We start from the raw sequence: 20,789 nt of genomic DNA, 5'->3' as shown, positions 1-20,789 counted from the left end.
ACCGGGAATCGAACCCCCAACCTTTCACTTTGCGGGACGACGCCCAACCCGCTGGGCCACGCGGGTCAGGGCTGCTCGGTTTTTAAACTGCTTCCCGGCTGTCTGGTGGGGCTCAAGGCCCCACCTGCACGGAGTTAGGTGTGAGTCGCTGTAGTGGGTCACCAGACACCATCGTCTTCGGAAACGGCGTGAGGAGCACAGAATAGGTTAATGTTTAGGGCCTCCCTCTTTTTAAGAAGTTTTATTTATTCACTTTTAGTTGTGGTTAAAAGAAACATATAAGAGGGACCTCTTCTTGGCTATTGTGAGTAGCGCAGCTGTGAACACGGGTGGGCAAGTATCTCTTCGAGACCCTGTTTTCAGTTCCTTTGGGTGTATACCCGGGAGTGGGATTGCGGCAGCGTGTGATAATTCTGTTTTCCTTTTTATTTTTGGACCCTCCATCCGGTTTTCCACATGGTTTTCCACAGTGGCCGTATCATTTGACGCTCGCCAGCAGTGCCCACGGTTCCGGGTTCCCCAATCTTGCCAACATGCCTTCTTTTCTGTTTTGGTCTTTAAAAAAAAAAGACTTTATTTCTTTTTAGAAAGAGGGGAAGGGAAGGAGAAAGAGAGGCAGAGAAACATCAATGTGTGGTTGCCTCTCACCTGGCCCCCCACCCAAAACCCAGGCGTGTGCCCTGACTGGGAATTGAACTGGGGACCCTTTCTTTCACAGCACATGCTCAATCCACTGAGCTACACCAGCTGGAGCTTTCTTCTTTGGCTTTGACCTTCCTCATCCCCGGGGCTGAGCGGGGAGGCTGCGCTGAGATTTTCACTTGCATTCCCCAGTGGCGAGTGAGGCTGAGCACCTTTTCACCCCCTTGTTGGCCGGCCTGCGCTTTTTCCAGGGCATGTATTTACTTAGGTTTTCTGTAACGTGTTTCCGACGGTCCCTTTTCTTGACTTTAGTGGTGCCAACGCTGCTTGTGGGACAAATGAAAGCCCCGTTGAGTTGTTTTCGATAGCACGGGTTCCTCCCGTTTCACACGAGCCTGGGGAGCTTATTTCTGAGCACACCGTTTAGAAGGATTTCCTTCCGTGAAATTGGGAGCAAGCCTCCCCTGGCATTGCTCCCAGAAAGCCGCCTCCCCCCCCCACCCCCTGCACACTGTTCAAAGGGCCCCTGTAGTTGGAGTCCGTTGTCATGAAAACCACGGATAAAGCGCGCTGGTCGCCCCGCAGATGGGAAATCTCAGAAGAGCCACCCACCCAGGGACTGCAGATTGCTCATTGAATGTGTTTTCTGCTGGTGTACGAGCACTCCGTGCTTGTCATAGATTTAGAAAATAAGACTCCGCGGAGGAAATAAAAAACCCTCTGACAGCCGCTGGGAGACGAGGCCCGTGGACGTCGTTTCAGAAGTGGGGTCCTTCACACCCACGGCTGCAGCCTGCGGATCCCCCGGCGGTCCGGGGGCGGGGCGCACGGACGTCTAGAGGCAGCGCCGCCTTCCGGGAGTCGTTGGCATCACTGCGTCGCCACCCCTGCGTTGACGGGGACGGAGGTCGGGGGTCCGTGTCGTTCACAACCCCTGTGCACTCCCAGACGCGCTTTCTGGGAGGGGGTTTCAGCAGGCTCCCCCTCAAGGGGGGAACAGCTTTCCTGCGGCCCCGAGTGTGGCCGAAGAGCGTGAGGGGGCGGCACCAGGGTGGGAGCCGTCCAGAGTGCGGGGAAGGCGTGCACGTGCAGACCCTTGGGGGTGGCCAGCGAGTGCCTCCGCATGCCCCCGCACCCCGCCGCATCCCTCCGCCGTGGGCTGCGCTGAGGCCCCGCCCCCTTTCGGAAGCCTGGATTCGGGGTGCAGCGGGCGGCACTGTTCACACGGCCGTGAGCCCACTGCCAGGTGTTTCGCTGGGTCTGGTGTGGCAGGTGTGCCTGAACCTTCCAGAAGGAACGTTTTCGCCTGTCTTAGCGGGTCAGCTCCTTACCATCCCACTTCAGGATTCGCGATGGTCTTGAACTTGACCCCGCTTTGCTGCCCCGCAAATGCGTTCGGTGGAGCCAGTGGGGTGGGTTGTCCCGTGGACACTCAGCTGGAAGCTCACAGTGGTGTCCGGAGTTACAACTCGGGGTGCGCTGGGCCCCCCTGGAGCCCAGCAGCTTCTGGAACCTTTAGCTCCACGTTAGTGATGGGCTGGCCCAGCGTGGAGAGACGGCAAGGGGTTCATCGCGGCGCAGGGCCCCCTGCTCCCCTCCCCTCCCCTCCCCTCCCCACAGCTCCCAGCCACTCACAGCTGGTGTGAGGCGCTGTCCAGCCCACAGCAGGGAGGAGTGAGGGGGCTCTGAGCCAGTCAGTGCGCCCACACTGGGAGGTGCGGGGAGGCCCCGTAGATTCATTTTGTAATCGCCTCCGAGTGGCGATTTGTAATGAGGGTAGTCGGAAAACTCACCCTGACGACAGGGTGTGGCGTGTGCCCAGCACCCCTCTCCCAGCACTGTCCCCGGGAGCCGCCGAGACGGGCCCAGCCAGCAGCTGCCTGGGACTTCTTGGGGCTTGGGGACTTGGAAGGGACTTGGAGCGGGGTGGCCGGTGTGGACTGGGGAACTGAGCCCTCGGTCCTGGTGGCGGCGGCCACTCTGCGCCAGGGGCCCCATGCCAGACAGGGCCTGCGGTTTGGGCTGAGTAGTTCCTTGTCCCCAGACGGAAGCCCTCGGCCTCCGGCGGGGGGGAGGGGTGGTGACAGCAGCTCCCGGGGCAACGGCGATCAGCAGGGGACCAGCAGGTGCAAGACGGTGCTGAGCATGCCCAAGCTGCCGCCCTCTCCCTGCGCAGGTGGGACAGCGTCCCCAGGGGAGCTCGGGCACTGGCCAAGGCCAGGGCGCCTGCATTCCGTGGGGTGACAAGAGCTTTCGTCTGCCGCTGCCCGGGGAGCTTGTGCCTCATTCTAGAACCCCGCCAGTGAGGCGGGCACCGTGAGCCTCTTCATTTAGCGTGTGGGGAGACTGAGGCACCGAGCACTTCACCCAAGCTTTGAAGGCCAAAAACCGAACAAAAGTGGTCTGACCTGGAGCATGCCACCCTAGCCCCCCTCCCTGCTTCTCCCCGCAAAGGGAACTTGAGAGAGGGTGTGTATCTTCTCCCCGCACCCCGCATCCTCAGGTGCCCGCCGCTGGGTGTGATCAGACCCCGCCCAGGAGCCCAGCTCTCCAAAGGGGGGTGGCTCCGGAGCATGGGGCTCTCGGCTGAGGGCGGTGCCTGCGACCTGCGGGTCCTCTCCGTGTGCCTGAGCCCCCTCGGGTCAAGGGCTGTCATCTGATGACCCCTGGGAAGGACACCACAGACTTGAGGGACTTCAACAGACAGCCCATCCATCCCTGGAAGGGGTGGCCCCCTTCCTCCAGCGCCAGCCCACCTGGCCAGGTGCGTGCCCAGGGCCTGAGCAGGGCTGCTGGTGTCTGGGCCCCCCTAGAAGCTGCCTTTGTAGAAACCCAGGCCTCTGGCTTCGGTCCTCGTGGGGGGAGCCGAGCGGAAGTGGGAGTCTGTGGCTGAGGGGCCGCCCTCCCGTTCACTCGGAGCGGCCGCACCGAGGCCAGGCTCCGGTCCCCGGACGTGTGCTGGGTGCTTTGCTTTGCTTGTTTTGTTAAAAATAGAAGGGCTTTTTGTGTTCACACCCGCTGGCTGGCGGTGGACTCGGGGAAATCTTTCAGCAGAGAGGGAGGAGGGCGGGGCCTGCAGACGGGGCTTCACGGACGCTGGCCAGGGTGTGGGGCAAGGTCAGCGACAGCAGCGGAGCCACGTGGACAGTGCATGTTCCTGATAGAAAGTGAGGAGAAGGGCATGTCCCCTCCATGTGTGGTCTTCCTCCCCAGAACCCGTGACCCTGCAGTGACCATGAGCGGAACGTCAGGCACACCCCAACGGAGGGGCACGCACAGAAGCCCTGGCCGGTCCTGGCTGAGGCTGCCACGGTTGTCCCGGTGGGGGAGTATCTGAGAAACCGTCACGGCCGCGAGGAGCCTCAGGAGATGGGGCTGCCTGAGGGGCGTCCTGGGAGGGCTCCTGGGGTGGGAAAAGGACGTTGGGGGAGACGGTGGCCCTCTGGGTAAAGAATGGACGTCCGTTAGCGACAGTGTTGACGTGTCCGCCACATTCACCGGACAGGCACGCGCTCCTACTGTGCGATGTTGGCAGTAGGGGAGAGGGGCTGGGGACCCACTGTGTTCTCCCCCCACAACTTTCCTGTGGTTTTTCTCAGTTTCCTCCCTTTGTTCTGTGTCTCAGCTCTGGATTTTTGTTCTGTGATTGCCATTGGGTTTCTGTGAAATGTCTCACATGTACAGTGGGCCTTTTCCACACAGCGTTTCTAGGGATTTGAGTCTATTCTGAAAGGAGTGTGTTTAAAAAGCATTTGGGGACAGCCGGTGGGAGGCCGGGTGGGTGGGGGTTCACACCCCCTGCCCTCTGCACCCACGCCTGCCCACGCGGCAACCCCGCCTGGGGTCTGGATCCGGGTGCCCCCTGCCAGGGAGAACCCTGGGCCCCCCTCGCCCCGGCCTGTAGCCGCCCAGTTCCTCAAAGCCCAGCATCGGGGGCCCAGCCCCTCCGGGTCCGGCCGGGCCTGTCTCCTGCCCACAGCACCTCCTTTGTTCTCCCGGACCCAGTGCTCAGAGGTGAGCTGCTCTCCTGGCCAGAGAGGGAGCTGGCTTCCAAACGCAAACACGATCATCTCTCTGCCAGGTGAACTTGAGAACGGGAACACAGCGGTGGGGACAATGGGCCCGTTTATACACTGCTCTGCCACGCCGGGGCCGGGGAGCGAGGCTTGGGCTGGGGGCGGGGGGGGGGGGGTGTTCCTGGTGGTGGCCCGGGGCCCTGCCTGTCCTGTTATCCACTGGGGGTCGGGGGTCGGTGCGTGGGAAACAGGTGAGACCGTCTCCCCCGAGGACGGCTGAGTACAGCCAGTGCGGGGTGGACACGGCCACACGGAGCTGTCTGCCCTTTTGGCTGTGTCTCCTGCTTACGCCACGCACTGGCACGGCAGCCAGGCGGCCAGCGCCACGGCAAGTCCCAGAGTGCACCCACGCACACGGCCCCGGGCTCTGCGCGCCAGTGAGTGATCTTCGCAGAGAAGGGTTCTCACAGGACCTGGCTCCAGGCAGCAGACAGACCCGCCTTCGGCCTGCCCAGCCCATCTCAGATTGGTCTGCATGGGCGTCGCCCGGGGGCTTGTTAGAAGGCCCGTTCAGACCCAGTACGTCTGGAGGAGGGGGCTGCTGGTCGGGGGACCGCACTCTGAGTAGCCAGGGGACCCCTGGTCCGCAGAGGTGCAGCCCGGGCTGGCGGTGGGGTGGCCTCCCGGAGACGGGTGCCCTGCTCCGTGCCTTGGGGCCTGGGTCTGAGGCTTCACCAGGCGGGCAAATCGGGAGATGAGCCTGACTGTGAGCAGAGGGACGAGACTCAGCCAGAAAGGGATACGGTAGGGGGAGCGGTGGTGTTGGGAGGGGTCCTCGGGGGTCTGCGTGTGCCCACGTGGGGACTGGGCCTGGAGCTGCTGCGTGAGCTACGTGTGAATTACTCACTCCCCACCACTGCCCCCCTTCTGGAGAGGAGCAGGCAGGTCAGGGTGGGAGCCAGGCTCCTGACCCTGGGCCGTCCCAAGGTCACCCGTAAGCTCCACAGAGTTCAGAGGCCGTGAGCGGCCAGCGTGGCCCTTCTCCCGTGATGTGGCAGGGGGGCCAGATGGCCGCTTTGGTGTCCAGACCACCCCTGGCATCACTCACGAGCCCCTTCCCGGCAGTCTGGGCTTTCCAGAAGGTTCTTTGCCTCACCACTCCACTTCCCGAGCCCAGGCCTTCTGACCTGGTCCCCGAGTGAGAGTCGTCGCACCTCTCAGAACCCACAACGTTCCCCGTGAAGCGCTCCAGGCCCCCTCCCCCGCTCCTCGGGCGGAACCAGCTGTGCGCAGGGTCTTTCTAGGAAAGGCAGGTGCTAGGCTTCCAGGGGGTCTTCGTTCCTTTTAAAGCCGAGGCGCAGAGTGAGCAGGGTGGCCGCCATGGCCCCGCGGGGCCGCACGGTGGGGGAGGGGGGGTTGCACTTGCCCATGTCACTCGTGGGCTGTGGACGTCCTGCCTTTCCTCCATCTCACAAGCTTGGTTGCTCGCTCATTCATTCATCCAGCGTTGGAGAACCTGAGACACTGGGGTGTCGGGGGGTGGGCAAAATGCAGGGGCCCGGGCACCGACCCGCCGCCTGCCGTGGGCCCCCGTAGCGTCCCCAAGGCTGCCTGGACTTGCGCCGGGGCCGTTCGTGCCCCCGAGCGGCGCCGTGAGCTCTGGCCGGGCTCCTTTCCCCGAAGCCCGAGCAGAGAGTTCTTTTGTTCCGCAACATTGGCATGACCGAATCGGTGCCACAGCCAAACAGGATGTGGCCTGGGTGTTTCCCAACTTCCAGCCGCCGGTGGCTCTCGTTGTCAGATGGCTCGAGAGGGACGAGTCGCCCACCACGGGGTGCCTCGAGGCCTGGGGGGGCGGGGCGCGCAGGGCTGGTGGGGAGGGGCTGAGGCCTGCCCCGCCTGCCGCCCACGCCCCGAATACCGGGAAGGGAGCGGGCGAGGGGTGGGGCCGTTTCTGGGAGCCGCTCCCAGCCTGGGCGGGGCTGGAGTGGGACACCGGAGCGCGGGCTGCCAGGTAAGGGCCGGAGGCGTGTGAGTTTGGTTCGGCCGGGAGCGGGCGAAGGGTTTCCGGGTGGGGCCACGCTTCGAGGTCAGAGCCGGTGCTCTGTTCTTCGCGGGGCGAGGCGAGTGCGCGGGAGGCAGGGGCATTTTCCGGCGTCCCACCATACGCAGGGCACCTGTTCTGACGGTTCCATGGGGTACCAAGGCGCCAAGCCACCGGGTCCCTGAGTCTTGAGCTGTGAATAATGCTTGGAAATATTTAGAATGAACAGAAAAATCACAAAAACCGTGAACAACCCTCTAGACTGGTACAGCCACTACCCCAGCCAAGAAGTGGACCTTTACCCTTGACTTTGAAGTTCCTGGTGCCCTTGCCCTACCCCATGTCCTTCTCACCCGCCTCCCCAAAATGCGTTGAGTCCGGCGTGCACGAAGCACCCAGGTAACCCTCCCTGCCTTGAACTGTGTGGATGTCCTTCCCTTGTATTTACCTCCAGTTTTGCCCTGGAGCAGTAGACCTGTGACACTATGCAATGTCACATGTTTCTGGTGTTTGTCACCTCTGCGTGAGTGAGACTGTGTCCCGTCTGTCTCACTAGGAGAGCTAGGGGCCAGCTCTCATGTGGCCCCTAGTCCCCCCTCCCCATAGCCACGCCCTGTGGGGTTCCTGCCCTGGAGTGGCCGGCCCAGCCACCTGCTTCTGACAGACAGAACCCACCAGACTAGAGGGAGGCCACTTCCCGGACTCGCTTGAGAGGGTGACCTTCTGGATTTTCTGCCTCACTGGTTTCGAAGGAACAGGTGGCCACACAGGGAGCCCCCCGCCTCGCCCCCGGCAGCAGGAGCCGAGGCCTCCAACCAGCCGCTGCATTCTGGGGGGACGTGTGGTCTGGGGGCGTGAGCAGGCAGCCACGGACTGGTTTCTGGTCTCTGCTCTCCATACTGTTGGCCGTCGGCTAGCGCTTACTGGCTCTTCTGGTTTCTTCTGATGCAAAGATCTTTTTCATGGTTCTGGCCCATTTTTCTTACTGAATTGTAATTCTTTGAATCTTCTGGAAAAGAAGCCTTTCTTGGCCACAGGCATCGTGAACGCTGCCCCCCTCCCACCCCCCAGCTTGTCTCCTGGCCACGCGGGCTGTAAAACTCCAGCGAGGCCCGGTGCGAACCCTGTCCCAGGGGACCCTTGCAGGCTTGTTTTCCAGGTGTTCCCGGCCCTGGCCCGCGGCCCCCTGGTCCTTGGCGTCCCGCCCGGGAAACGGGCTCCCGCTTATCGTAGTGATTCAACGCTGCCTTCCTGGGGCGGAGCCGGCTCCCTCCGTCCCCGCTCTGCGGCTCGCCCTCTGGTCTGGGCGCGCTTTCCCACTCAAACGCCGCTGGTTGGGTCTCTCGGTCACTTTTGAGGACCTGTGAGTCAGCTCTGCACCTCGGGCCCCGCCCTCCCGCCCACCCCACAGCTCCGAGTCTGCATTCTGTGGTGGGCGGCCGGCGGGGCGCCAGCTCTGCCCCCCAGGCAGGCAGGCAGGCAGGCAGGAATGCTGCGGGGTCCGGGGAGAAGGTGCCCAGGCACCAGAGCCAGTGCATTCCTGGAGAAAGTTAAAATTAGAGAGCCCGGCTCCATTTCCTGCCGATGCTGGTTGGTGTTTGTTTTCACAGGGATTCTTCTGCCGCTGGGGCTGCCAGAACGGGAGGTGAAGTCACGGTTTTCCTTGGGACAGAGGTGATCTGTTTCCATGGCGATCTTTGTTGTCGAGGGCCGAGGCTTTGTTTGTGAATTCCTGCAGAATTACGCTGGAAAGGAAAAAGAGTGTTATTGAAACAACTCCTTTTTACAGCCAGCAGGAGAGATTTTTCTTTTTTTAAAAGGCTCTGTCATGGGAAGGGAACCTCGTGGCGAGCACCCCTTTGTCAGTGAGCTCGGAGAGGGGTGGACAGGAGAGGGGTGGACTCGGCTCCTGGTCCTGACCCCCAGCCCAGGCCGTCTCCCACCTGTCCCCTTGAGACTGTGAGTCTTGGGAAACCCCTCCAAGTGGCACGGTCTGGCGGGCACCTCGGGGCACCAGGGTTGACACCAGGCACATTTGACCGCACGGGACGCACAGGCACTCACAATAAAGCGTTGTGTATCTGAAATTCCAATCTCACTGGCTGTCCCGGGTTGTATCCGGAGACCCTTGCCGTGCCCCCTGCCCCAGCAAGTACCGTGTGGTCCTTGGTGTGGGTTGCTTGTGGTGCCCGGGCCCCTCTCAGGCGAGGAGGGCCATCGCCTGTGCCTGCGGGCTGGTGGCCCCTGTGGGCAGACCTGCGGCTTTGCTGGGTCTGTCGGCTTCCGTGTTTGAATGCGTCTTTGCGCCGGCACTGGGCGGCCCACACTCCCTGCGGTGGTGAAGCCCACCCACTCCGCGACAACATGCTGTGGCCGAGGCAGGCCCTGACCTCCTGGTCAGTCCAATGCAAGGCCCGGGGCTGGGGGGCACCGGGGCAATGTGAGTGCTCGCCGGAGACTCACCCCTAAGGAGCCGGGGGCCAGAGTCACCTGGGGGCCTTGAGGCCACCTACACTGGCCCGCCCAGCAGTGCTGTCCTCCAGTGGGTGTGGGAGAGGCGTCACCGATACCTGGAGTCCCGGTGCCTGGGGGCTGGGGCTTGAAGCAGGGTCTGAGGGGGCGTTCCCTGCAGGAGGGGGTGGGGTGTGCGTGTAGGGCGAGGGTGGGCACCTGACCTGTCCGGAGCGGAGGAATGTGGCAGGGGGTGCTGAGGAGGCTGGAGGTGGGGCGGGGCCTGAGTGGGGAGAGTCCTGAGACGGGCAGGCGGCAGGAGGAAGCAAGCGCGTCCGTGTTCCTGAGCAGAGAGGGGTGCCTCCGTGAGCGAGGCGGTGCACTTCGGGGGGAGGTGCGCCTGGGAGCACGTGGGGCGCAGGCCGGTGTGCGGACAGGCTGCGGGTACCGGGGTCTCTGCTCCACATTCAGGAGCCAGGCCCTGTCATGGAGCCCCGTGCTGGGGGCTGGGGTACAGCAGCGAACCAGACACGTGGGCTCCTGTGCCCGGACCTCGAGGTTGGTTCACCGGGCAGAGCCAGCACGCCAAATGCCTGACGGGGTTCTGTAGCCGCTTCCCGAGTGCCTGCTGGGGTCCAGGTGGTCCAGGTGGTCCAGGTGCGCCGCCTGCCTCACGGAACACTCATTCCGGTGGAAAAGACGGGAAAGGAACAAACGCTAGACGAGGAAATGTCGAGAGTGACCCAGGAGGCCGGGGAGAAGGGGTGGGGCGTGGGGCGTGCCGGTTCTGGTCGGGGTGCGGCCGGGTGACCAGCGGCCCCCAGAGACACGCACGTCCTGAGCCCGACGACCTGTGGCCGTTGCTCTTTATGGCAAAAAGGACTTTGCAGGTGTGTTTCCTTTAAGGGTCTTGAGATGGAGAGGTTACCCCGGGTCACCCAGATGGCCCCTATCGTACAGTGACAAATGTCATTTCAAAAGAAGACCTTACTGCAGTGGAGAAGCCCCTGTGGTGATGACCGGAGACCGAGGCTAGAGCGATGCGCTTTGAAGGCGGAGGGAGGGGCCACGAGCCAGGGCTCTGGCGCCGCCGGAAACGGCAGGTAAATGGATCCTCCCTTCAGAGCCCGAGCCGTGGCCTCGGCCCATGGAACTGGCTTCCGATGTCTGACCTCCGGACTGGAGAGAATCAGTCTGTGTTTCAAGTCACCGAGTGGGCGGCAGGGTGTCAGAGCAGCCCTCGGGAAGTGACACAGGGGTCGGGGTAGGTGACACTGGAGCACAGCCCCTCCTTGCCAGCGACTGGCCGGCGGTGCCCCCAGGAGGCTGGTGGGGCTCCTGCTGCGTGGGCTCCGGGCCCCACCGAGGACCGGGAGTCCCACGGGAGCCCGGAGCTCTGAGGGCCCCCAGCCTGGCCGCCAGCCCCTGGAACTTGTGTATTTTTAATGCAAGAATGCCAGTGGCGTTATAAATAAATACCCTTTGCTTTTCTCCAGATTTAGTTGAGCGTAAGTGCATCTTCTTGATGGAACGAAACGCTTCCGCGGCGTTCTAAATTGGGAGTTTCTCACACGGCCGGAGAGCCCACCGGCTTCAGCGGAGCTGGCCAGGAGCACTCACACCGCGAGGCCACGTCCGTGTCGTGGCCCAAGGCCCAGTGCCCAGTGCTAGTTTCACGTGGTCATCTGTTCTGGGCTGGGACTTCCCCCCCATGCCGGGCCGCAGGCGAGGATGTGGGGGCCGGCGTTCTGGGGAGAGGTGGCCTCCTGAGCCGGGAGTGGGGAGCCGGGGGGAGTGAGGTGGGGAGGTGGGAACGCAAAGGCCGGCGAGTGACCGAGCTCAAGGCCACCGTGACTGCTGAGGACCCTCCTGGAACCGTCCCTCTGCAGGACGGGAGGGGCACGGAGAGCTGGGTGCCGGGGGGAGGGGGTGCCACAGACCCCACGCCCCACTTGGCATCTGCGCCATGGGGTGTTCCCCAAGCCCAGACCTGCCAGGTCCCTGGGGGCCCGGAGGAAGGCAGCTGTTTCAGCCCCATCCCCGGTCTGTCTTCGAGATCGCTGGCCGTCAGCAAGGCAGAAGGTGCTCAGAAGGTCAAGGGGAAGTGCGCATGTGCTGGGGGGTGGGGCACAGAGACAGACAGAAGGGGGTTAGGTTAGCTCCTGTGCGTGGTGTCCTCTCCTGACACCTCTCAGGATCCCCGTCCGCCGAGGGGCCCCTTCCCCGGGTCCCAGGAGACCCTCTCCCTCGCGTGCTGTCCGAGAGTAGCATTGTGTCTCGGCGGCTGCGTGCGCAGCCCTGCCTGCCATCCAGGCGCCTGCTTTTCCCTCACCCCGGGGAGCAGGGCACCCGGGCTGGGTGAGCTCGCCGGTCCCTCTGTCTGTCGTTCACGGGGAGCGGAGCCCAGGGAGGACTCGAGAGAGGGTGGAGTGGGGGTGCACCCCGCCAGCCTCGTGTCCCTCGGGGCCAGAGGGGCGCCAGCCCGGACAGTCGGCTCTGCCTTTGTGGTCAGGGGACGGTGGCTCGTGACGGAGGGAGGACCCGGTCAGGATGTGGAGCAGTCCCCAGCAGGGAGATGGATGGCCCTGGGGGGAAGGAGGGACAGCAGACAGGGCCCGCCTCTCCTGTCCCTTCATAACGACCGCCTGGTCTGCTGTGTGTGGACCAGGACCTGGTTCCGCTCCAGCTCCAGCCTGTGCTAGGAGCCTGGGGACCCAGGGGCGGGGGCTGCCTTTCCCCGTGGCCGTGCCCTTTGCCCCGAGTTGCTGGTGGCCGGGCTGCTGGTCGCCACCCCTGTGGCAACCAGTGGCAGCGCCTCCCCAAACACGCACCACGCCAGAGCACCGCTGGCCTTTGGGTGACCTCGCTCAGGTCTGCATTCTCTAAGTTAATAAAGAGCAACAAATCTTTTTTTTAAGGTTGCATCTTCTAAAATACCTTGTTTAAAAGGTGGGATGTTCCCTGGGGTTGGGGACTGCCTTGCATGTCTGGCTAACACGGCGCTTGCCTTGATGAAGAGATTAGACACAGAGGATGCATTCGGGGGGAGTATTTAGAAAGACGGAATGCGCCTCTTGTAACTGTGTTCGGGTCTCAGGACTCAGGAAATGTTGCTCTGTTTCTGCCCCGGCGTCCGTGTGCGCTGTGGGGGCGTGGCCGGCTGTCTGAGGACGGGGAGGCCGCCCTGCGCCGCGCACATGCAGGAAGGGACCAGGGCTCATCTGGTGATGTTGTAACGTCGGTGTTCTGCCCTGCCCTGCCGCCCGGCACCGCATTGGCCGGGGTTTCTGAGCAGCGAGGGTTTCTGCAGTCCGGACAGCGCCGCAGACCGAGGCCGAGTCCCCCCTTTCTTTGCACAGCCCGGCGGGGAGGGGGCCCCTGGGGGGCCTCAGTCTGGCGTGAGTCGGGCGTGGGAGGGAATCCGGATCTGCTCGGAGGGCCCATGTGAGCCTGGGTGGGTTGCCTTTTTCCTTCTCTGGCCCCTTTCACCGTTTCCAGGGTGAGAGGTGGCCGGGGTGAAGAGTTGACCCCCAGGAGGGAGAATCCAAGAGGTCAGGTGGCTGGTGGTCCGGCTCGGGGACGGCTCTCCCTGCGAGGGCACTCCGAGGAAGGGTCAGCTGGGGGTTTGGGGAGAGAGGCACCCGCCCGCCCTTGAGGGCCGCACGTGTGTCGGGGGGGGACCCGGGTGACAGCATCGATTGACCGCCGCCCACCCCGTCCGTCGCTGAGGAGGCAGGCGGGCGGTCGAGGCAGCCAGAGGCAGGGCCGGCGTTGGAGTCCGTGTTCAGACCGGATTGTTGGGGGTCCGTCGGCTTTGCGCCTTCTCCCGAGATCCACCCAGAAACTCCCTGCGTCTGTCTGGTGCAGGCGGGATCTTGACCTTCTTCTCGGGAGGCTTCGTAACTCCGGTCACGGAAGGAGGAGAGGAGGAAGGAAGGGTGGCGCTGGGACCCTGTCCAGCATCGCACTCCCTCCCGCGGAGACTTCCTGTCTCACCGCAACCTGCTCGGCCGCCCTTTGTTTGCCTTGCACTTGACCGTGATTCTGTGTATCAGGGTCGCTGGCTCCGGCCTTGCCTGCCACAAGGAGGGTTGATCCCAGCTCCCCACCTCTTGATACCGGTCCACCCCTGAGACCGCGGAGCTGGAGTTCTCTCATTTGCTGACGCACCCACACCAGCGGTTTCCAGCGTGTGGTCCAGGGACCAACAGCATCACCATCGCCTGGGAGCAAGTGGGAAATGCTCATTCTCAGGCCCCTCCCCGCCTCTGGGCGTAGAGACTGGCAGTTCGTTTCAGTGAGCCCAGCAGGCGAGGAGTCTGCTTGCGAGATGTTGAGACCCACTGCCGTGCTCGGGTGTAGGGGGTTCCGGGGGGCTCCTGCTATGTGTTGGCCCCCTGTGTCTGGCCTCGCATCTGTGGAAGAGGAAAAAGGGTAGGGTGCCTGCCCTCAGCGTGACCCTCAGGCTGGTGGGGCAGAGAAGAGGAAAAAGCCATGTAAAGTGGGGATACTCTCGCATGCTCTGGGCGGCCCTGCTTTCCACTCAAGGAAACCGAGGCCCAGAGCCCAGGTAGGGGACTTCGCACGGGGCCCGGAGCTGGCGAGGGCAGAGCTGCCTGGGAACCGACGGGTGACTCGGGGTCATCTCGGAAGCCCCGCCTTCCTGGGCCGCCTCCCCTAACCCGGACTCCCTCGGCAGCTCCCGACACCGGCCACCCCCTGTGTAGTCACAGGCCGGGGGCCTGTGTCAGAACCGGAGGTCCAAGGACTTCCCCGGGAAGGTGTCCTTCGTCAGCTCTGCAGTGGCCATCGGCAGGACCCTGGCCCCGGAGCCCCGCCCGCCGCTGGAGCCCAGAACCGGAGCCGGGTCTGGCCAGGGCAGCCCTGAAGCAGCCGGTCAGTGCGCCGGGGCAGCCCGTCAAGGCTGGATGAAGAACGGTCTGTGTGTTGTTTCCTTTTGTTTTTTCAAGAAAGAGAAACAGCGTAGTGGGTGTTGACCTCCCAGTCTCCCTGACATGGGGTGGAGGCCGTCGCTGGGTGTCGTGCAAGGCCACAGCGGCATCTCGTGTGACCGAACAAGCACCCCCGCGTCCTCTGACTTCCAGGTCGCCTCCAGCCGCAGCACGAGGGCCCTGCAGGAACGCTGAGCTCGGAGTTCCCCAGTTCCACTCCTCCCTGCTCCGGGGTTCGAGGCGGCCCGTGCTCCGGGGCGTGCTCATGGTTCACCACTGTTCGTCTTTCTGGAATGTTCCACTCGGCTCGTCGTAGAAGCCGCTCTGGTCTCCCTTGCGGCTTGGGGCCGCTCATTCGTGTAAAATTAGATACATAACAATCTCTGTGACAAGGCATGGCCCACGGGGGGAGGAGGAGGAGGAGGGGACAGCAGTGTTCGGGCCACAGGTGTGGGCGTCCGCATACCCGAGAGGGCACAGCTCACACCTGGTGCCACCCCCCTCCCACCCAGACAGACGGACGCCTCGCCCAGGGAGGACGCTTGGTCAGACACGCGGGCCGCACAAGGACCCAGACCGCTGACCGGGTACGTGGCGGGTCCCGGGTAGGAGCCGGCAGGTGTGGGGAGGGAGGGGACACCCACACAGTGAGGCCTCTGTGAGCGTCTGGTTGGCCGGCTCAGTGGGCCCCTCCCCTCGGTGCGCCCCTCCCCTCGGTGCGCCCCGCTCTGTGCCGGAGGGAGGGGAGGCTGCGCCTCATCGCATCTGCTGTCCAGTTTGAGATGCCGGGTCACCAGAGGAGAGATAAGGGAACCGGTTCTGTGTTGTGCGTCAGAAAATTTCACCACCTGAACCCGGGGGGAGGTGCCAGCCACGCTCACATGACCGTGTCATCCACCGCGTCCCAAAATACTGTCTCCAGGAGCCGTTTCCGCGTTAGACATAAATGCCGCTGCCCGTGTACCCAAAAACGTCCCTGATTTTGTAGACGGGTCGTCTTCGGGTTTCTGCCTCGTGAGTCACCAACAACCCAGGGTCCGAGGCCAGGCCGTGAAATCCAGGTTCATCCTGAGCGTCACTGTGCACGGGAACCGGTCCTTATCCAGTGTGGGGGTTGGGGGTCCCCCGTGTGCGGAGGCCACACGGAGACACAGCGACACGCTGGATGGGACACGGGCCGAAGTTCACCTCCAGAAGAGGGTGCTGATGTATGGGGTCCCGCTTTCCCCTCTCGTTCTGCCGTGGAGCTTTTGGACATGCGCAGGGGGCGGGGCGATTCCTGCCCCGGAGAGACCCCCAGCACTGAAGTGAGCAGGCGCAGGATGTGGGGGCCCTTCAGCTTCGGGATCCGTGCGCGGCGTCCGTGGCGGCTTGGAAACCTGAGGAACAGGCCTCTCCGTTCCCACTCGCCCCAGAGCCGCCCTGCAGTCGGTCCACCTCCACCCCATGAAGAGCTGTGCCGGGCGGGTGGGCGGATCGGGCCCCTGAGCCCGTGTGGAGGTTGTGGGGACCGGAAACAGAGTTTGGGGGTGTCGGCTGACGTCGGGAAACCGTGCGGGCCCTGCCCTGAGAGGTGTGGCCCTGCAGCGGGGACCAGCTCCGGCCGGGGGCAGGGGGGAGGACGCTGACCCAGGGCCACCGACAAGTGAGGGGTGTACGTAGAGCACATGCTGGAGTCGGCAGAACCCTCTGAGTCTTCCGCGGACCCGTGAGCCGCCCGGCAGCCGCGTCCAAAATAAACGCGTGATGGGTGGACGACAGCCCCGTGTCCTGTGTCTGGAGCATCCTGTCCCTAGCCCCCACTTCCCCGCCTCCCTCGGGACCCGATGTCTTGTCATGCCGGGATGTGTGTCCTCGAGGTGCTGCCTTTTCCGTGGGGTTCCCTGGCCGGGAGGCAGCCCCTCTCCCCTGCGTGAGGGACGTCTCGCGTCGCCGCACCTTTGGGAGGTGTGCGTGGACCACGGGGCGAACTGTACCCACGCGAGATGGTCCTGCCTGCTGGGTGTGTCCTTGCCCCCCTCCCGCCTCCCCCCTCTCTGTGCGTCTGGGATCCGTTTACTGTTGAAACCCCCAGGGACATGGCGGCCTGGAAACCAGCCAGCCAGCCCAGCGTCGAGGGGGGCGCCCTGGCCTCCCCGGGGTGCTCGTTCTCATTGGGTGTGAAGCATTTACTTACGTGGAGGGTGGGCTGTCATCGGGGCTGTGCTGGCGGAGGGGACGCCCCCGCCCCCCCCCCCCATGGTGGCCCCAGTGGCCTTGATGTGGGGAAGGCGCCCAGAGCAGAATTTTCACTTCCCAGCCCGACCGGGTCTGGGGTCCCTGGCCAGCCCGGGGCCCCTCTGCGACCCTGTGCAGAACGCCAGCCCCGACGCAGGGCGCTTAGAGGGGACACCGGGGGTGGGTGACCTGCAGTGCCGCTCCTCTCTTGTCATTGTCAGACTTGTTTAGGGAATCTGTCACAGACGTGGGCTCTGTGCTTGCCACCGTCAGTGCCCTGGGACTCTGACCAGGCGCCTCCTCAGGACCCCGGAAGGTGGCCGGGGTGTGTGTTTAGGGTTCAGCGGACGAGACCCTCCTGCTGCTGAGCTCACACCACCGGTGTTTGCAGCCAGCGGAGGGAACAGCAGGTGGGGGGCGGCGGTGCCCCCCGGGGAAGGAACGACAGAAAAAGCCCTCGTCTCTGACGGGGGGTCCCTCGGTGGTGGACGGTCGCGGTGCCGGAGGTCTGCGGGGACCCGAGGGGACACACGGCAAGGGAGGGGCTGCCCTGCGGCCTCAGCGGAGAGCCCCTGGGGACCCGGGAGCTCCCACCCTGGAGGCCCGTCCTCAGCAGCTGGGAGCAGACAAGGGTCCTGCTGCCTTTTCACCCCGCGTGGGGCCGGGGGGGCCAGTTCTAGGATGGGGTCCTGCAGGCGGGCTGGAAGGGGCACGTGGGTGCCACCTCGCGGTGTCCGCCCCGCCCTCGCCTGCCCGTGTGGGTGCGGCTGCCCTGGGTGTGCACGAGCCGTGGAGGGAAAGTGGACCTGCGGGGTCAGGCGCGGAGTGAGCCCGCAGCTCAGTCTCGGTCCCCTTGCTGTCTTGCAGCGCGCCCCTTCCCTGCGGGACGGGAGGCCGGGTCCCGGGACGTTGCCTCTGACGTCGGGAGCCGGTGGCCTGTGGCAGGTGAGTGACGCACTCGGGGTGTTGGAGCGAGTCGCCCACCCTGGGCGTGCTCCGCTGTGTCCTGACGGAGGTGCACAGGCACCTGTGGGGAGGCGAGCCCCATGCACGAGCAGAGCAGCGCAGCGCAGGGGGGAGAAGCGGCCTGCGGAAGCTTCCAGTGGCCCCCGACCCTCTCCCTCGAAGCCCGTCTTCACAGGAAGGTCAGAGGTCACCGGGGCACCCGGCCCCTCTGCGGCTCCCCCCCTCCCCCCCCGCGGCCGTCCCTGGAGTGTTCTCGCTCTACCCAGAACCGGGCGGAGCCCAGGTTGGCTGCCCTGTTGTGTGTGTACAAGGGACTGTTCTTACAGCGTGAGAGGCCGTGAGCTCCCGAGCGGTGGCCCGCAGTGACCACGGAGATGGGACCAGAGGGAGCCCAGGTGGCCCTGCTGTTCTGGGTGGCCCCCCCCCACCACCCCACCTGGGCCCCGGGACAGCGTCCGCCCTGGGAGGACAACAGCAGAGACTGCCACACGGAAAAGCCCCAGCGGGGCTCCTGCGGAGCACCTGGCGGCGGTTGGCACCCGCGGCAGAGAGAGGGGGCAGGAGGGCACACGATATCCTGGTAGAACGTTCTCGGCCGTGTTCTTGGCCACCCTTGCTGTTCCCTGGCAGTGGGAGGAAGCTGCCTTTTGTGAAGTCAGTTACGCCAGGCCCCCTCCCTCACGGGTCCCAGCCTTCCTGTGTTTAAAAACCACGACCACGAAGAGCCCTTTCCCCACCCCCCACCCCCCCGGGCGAAAGGGGCGTGGGCAGAATTAACGTGGACGTTTGCACGAGGCCGAGGCCGGGGAGTGGGCACAGGCATGCGTGAGAGTGGAGCGGCTCCGGGCTGCTTCCCGGAGGCTCACGTTCCCGCGCGAAAAGCCACTCCAGATCGAGTGGGAGCCGCTGGAGTTATTTCGGGCTCTTCTTTCCTCGCGCGGCCCCCTGCTCAGGGGTGGGGGCGGGGTGGGGAGAAGGTTGGATGTTGTCCCGACTTTCTCCACGTCTCTGTTCGCCGGGAGGGAGCCGCCTGAGCTCTAGGACAGAAGGAATGTTCGGATGCCTTCAGGGTGGGACCTGGGGGCTTTGAGGAGGGAGGTGAGGAATTCGGGGGGCGGGGCCGTGTTCTGGCCCCAGGGCCAGTCCCAGCGCATGCAGGGAGGTCCCGAAGACTTAAAATACTTCTGCCCTGGATGCGCAGGCGGGCGGGCGCAGGTCTTGCCTTATAAGTGCAGCCCCCTGGCTGGGAGGCTGCGGGCTGTTTGGGTGGCGGTGAAACCCGGAGAAAGGCATCCACATTCCTGGCATTCTTTGGGCCAGGCATTGGCCAGAGCGCTAGGGGTTTTGAAATCAAACACAAGTGTGCCGTGCGGTGCTGCTCTGTGGATAAACCTGGGAGACGCCCGTGGGCTGTGCTCACGACTTCCTGTCTGACCCCACGGCTCACCCAGCCCCCCACCCCGGAGCAGGCCCCTCCTGGGCCGGACAGAGGGAGGTTCGCGGGGGCCCTGCCTCGGGCCCCTCCCTGGCTCCAGCAGTTCCCTGGGTGTCATTTACGTGGTTTGCTTTTCCTGGCACCGCGCCAGACTTGGGAGAGCAGCGAGGCTTCTGGGAAGAGAAAACTGGAGGGAGGGGGCCGGGCCTGGCTGCCTGGAGGTGAGCCAAAGCCGCCTCCATCTCCATCCTGCAGAAAGGGCTCCCGGGAGCCTGGAGGGGGAGGTACGCCTTTACCTGCCCGGGGATGGCGGAGTGGACCTGTGTCCCGGTGTCTGAAGCGACCATCACTGGCTGTGGCAAAACCGGCGTCTTAACGTATTCGACCGCCTTTTGGGGCTCCTCCCCCCCGCCCAGAAACATAACTGAGTGTTTTCTCGCTGTTTCTTAACGTTCAAGGGCTGATCTGTCTCGGGTTCATGGGGAGGTGGGGCTCCCCAGGTTCTGGAGTTTTGCCGGAGCCTAGTTTTGCGATTTGCATGTGACTCCTGCCGCGCGGGGTCAGGACCTGACCTGTGAGAGGTCCGTTGTCCATCGCGGTCAGAAGGAGTTTACCAGGTGCTCGCGGACGCTGCTGCTGCTGCTACAGGTGATCGGCAGGGTGGGGGGGGAGGAGCGGACCCCAGCACCCTCCACGTGAAGACCAGTGTGAGTGGCCGGCGTACCTGGGAGCGACGGAACTTGGCCCGACGGCATGCTCCCCTCCAAGATACCAGCCAAGGCTGGGGCTTGGGGGGTGCCCCCTTCGTCCCCACAGCTGTCCAGCCCAGGATGCTTCCGCTGAGCGCCCTCTGTGTGCAGCCCAGGACACTGTGCGTCCTGCCCACCTCACACGTGAGGAAAGAGGCTCGCAGGGTTCAGGACCGGAGGGCTGCTGCTAACGAGAGGCGAAGACCAGGCCCTCGAGGCCCGCCTTTGTGAGCCCCCGGCCGCTCCTTCCCTGCCGCCTCCCTTCCCCGGCGCTCCGTGGGCAGTGACCCCCAGGCCAGCACCGGCCGGCACAGACGGCGTTCGAGCCCCAGATGTCAGCCGCTCAGCTGAGTTCTCGAGTAAAAATGAACAGGCGAAGTCAACTTCCTTGCTCTTAGAGCCGGGCACGGACGTGAGCGTCAGGGGTGCAGTGGAGAAGTGAGTTGGGTGCTGGCAGAGGGCGGAGCCCTCCGCTTCCTGGACCGGCCTGCTCTCCGCAGGGGTGGCCGGGCGGCGGACACCCTCCGTCTGGACCGCATGGAGAGTCGCCGACACGTCTTCGTTCTGCCGGGGCTGTTTTCCGGGCGGGGGGGTCTCCACACGCTCCCGACTGTGCGAACGGCACGTGACATCCAAGGAGCCGTTCTGGCATGCGCACCGTCGGCGGTCAGTGGGCTCTCAGCGCCGCGCAGCCACCACCGTCTCGGGGGTCTCCGTCCTCACTGCCCCGGGGGAACGCCCATGTCCATTCCCAAACAACCCCTCCAGTGCCTTCCTTGGTGTCACCTTTGAGGTTTGACCAGGGCTCCGGTCGGTGTGTCGGGGCAGTCCCTGGGTCAGAGCACTGTCAGCCAGCGTCCGTGACGGCCAGGCTTCCAGACCGGCGTGCACCGCCCGTCCCTGGCCAGGGCACCCAGAGGCTCTGGTTCCACACCTGCCGAGGCCTGCATGGGCCCCTCTGGGACGTCCAGACCTGTCCCAAACTTGGATAAAAACCTACTGAACTTCGATAAAAACTTATCGGAGCCAAACTAAAGACACGCCTGGAAGCAAGATCTCAATAGACCGAGCCAAGTGCTTCTTCACCAGGACTGTTTGCTGCTGCTTTTATACGTTTGGAAGTCAAGGAGGACCCTGAGGAAGGTCACAGGGAGGTGGGAGAAAGCAAGGCCAGGCTGAATGGCAGGGGCATTAGGGTTCTGAAGATTCCCAGCCCCCTCTTGAGGGCCGTTACGGCTCATCTCAAAGGCCCTTCACCCAGACGCACAGAAACCGTGGACTCCGCTGGCTTCAGGCAAAGGCAGACCTTTCAGAAGC

At 64.2% G+C, this 20,789-nt stretch overlaps 1 protein-coding gene across 2 annotated transcripts in view; it reads left to right on the top strand.

Annotated features, from left to right (window-relative positions):
* The window catches only part of SH3BP4 (SH3 domain binding protein 4), a 68,096-nt gene that overhangs the window by 15,386 nt on the left and 31,921 nt on the right, over window positions 1–20,789 (top strand). The window contains exon 2 of one of the 2 annotated variants that reach the window (XM_045845690.1): window positions 17,190–17,267. The exons of the other annotated variant lie outside the window; for it this stretch is intronic. The gene's annotated coding sequence lies outside the window, so the exon portion shown is untranslated. The remainder of the gene's footprint in view (window positions 1–17,189; window positions 17,268–20,789) is intronic. 2 annotated transcript variants of the gene reach the window in all.

Source organism: Phyllostomus hastatus, unplaced genomic scaffold (assembly GCF_019186645.2).
Source record: "Phyllostomus hastatus isolate PE091 unplaced genomic scaffold, TTU_PhHast_1.1 phas_contig_477, whole genome shotgun sequence".
Taxonomy (NCBI): Eukaryota; Metazoa; Chordata; class Mammalia; order Chiroptera; family Phyllostomidae; genus Phyllostomus; species Phyllostomus hastatus.
This window is presented reverse-complemented; position numbering and strand designations above follow the sequence as displayed.